Genomic DNA, 1,755 nt, shown 5'->3' with positions numbered 1-1,755 from the left:
GGTTATATCTTCATGTTCAATTGATCCTTTAATCAGTATATAATGTCCTTCTTTGTCTCGTATGGTGGTTTTTGTCTTAAAGTCAATTTGATCAGAAATTTGTATTGCCACTCCTGCTCTCTTACAGTTGCCATTTGCTTGATATATCTTTTTCCAACCTTTGATTTTTAGTCTGTTCCCTTTTGACAACATGATCAAAGTAGGTAAGATGAAGCCAGAAGAAGAACAAATCTGTCCTGGAAGAAGTGCAGCTCTGTAGAAGGGAGAATAACCAGGCTTCATCTTACCTACTTTGATCATGTTGTCAAAAGGGAACATTCCCTGGAGAAGGATATCATTCTTGGTAAGGGGTCAGCGATAAAGGAGAAGACCCACAATAAGATGAATTGACAAAGTGGCTCAAGCATAGCAAGGATTGTGAGGATGTCACAGGATTCGGCAATGTTTCACTCTCTTGTACATAGCGTTGCTATGAGTCAGAGCAATCTCAATGGTGCCTAACAACAGCACTGAAAAGATCACTTCTCATTTTATAAGTAATATCAATTGAGTGAAATGACTTGAAGCACTTACTGATGAACAAACAAAGGAGACAAAATATTAGAAAAGTGATAGCTGAGTTAAGTTAAGGAGCTCAAGTGTTCACATTATAAGATGGACTGAGTTCTAGGCTGCATTGATGAGAAAATTTAGGGATAGAAGTCCTGAACTTAAGATAAGGAAAATCTTACAAGTTTCCAGGCATTAAATAAAAAAATCATTAAGAGATAAAGAATTGTTCTGGCATCAGATTTTATATGTGAAACAAAGGAAGTTAGCAAAGAATAAGGTATCATCTGTTGATTATGGAGGAAAAAAGTCTGTAATTAAACAATTTAATAATGGATGAGTAAATGTAAATTGGAGGAGCTCTGGTAGCATAGTGGCTAAAGCACTTGACATCTAACCAGAAGGCTGGTGGTTCAAACCCACCAACCACTCCTCGGAAGGAAGGTTGGGCAATCCTACCTCCGTAGTGATACTGCCTTGGAAACCCAAGGAGGGGTCATTATGAATCGAGGCCGACTCGATGGCACATAACAACAACAACAACAACAAATGTAAATTGGAGACCCTGGTGGTGCATCCATTTAAGCACTTGCCTTGACTACTAGCCAAAAGATTGACTGAGGTTGGCAATTTGAACCTACCCAGTGGTGCCTCAGAAGATAGTCCTGGCAATATGATTTGAAAAGTAAACCCTATAGAGTAGTTTTACTCTGCATAGATGATGTTGGCATAAGTACTAATCAACTCAACATCAACTAACAAGAATTAATGCACACTCAATTTCTCACAATAAAGATTTGACAAATTCATTTTAACTCAAACAGAAAAATGAAAATGTGGTTGGTTACATAACATAAACCGTTATAACTAAGGTAGAGTCCACAGACTAGTTGGAACCCAATTTCTAATGGTATGAAGCAATAGGAAACCTAAGAAGAAGAAAAAAAATGTACCCTAGAGGCTAGCTATGTGTCTTCCATGTGTTGATTAATTTCATACATCTAGAAAAAAGAAAAAATCCCAGAGGCTATATAAATCAATAAATAAATCAGATGTGGAAAAAATTACTTATTATGAGAGCAGAAATACAAAAAATAATAAAAAAAATGTAGGGATGCGGGGCAAGATGGCAGACTAGGCAGAATGATTGCACAGACCCTCTTCAACAAAGAAAAGGGAAACCAATTAACACAGACACAGAAGATA

This window comes from Orycteropus afer, unplaced genomic scaffold (genome assembly GCF_000298275.1).
Source record: "Orycteropus afer afer isolate SDZICR_OR568_19922 unplaced genomic scaffold, OryAfe1.0 scaffold00162, whole genome shotgun sequence".
NCBI classification, from domain to species: Eukaryota; Metazoa; Chordata; class Mammalia; order Tubulidentata; family Orycteropodidae; genus Orycteropus; species Orycteropus afer.
Note: the sequence above shows the minus strand (reverse complement) of the source record.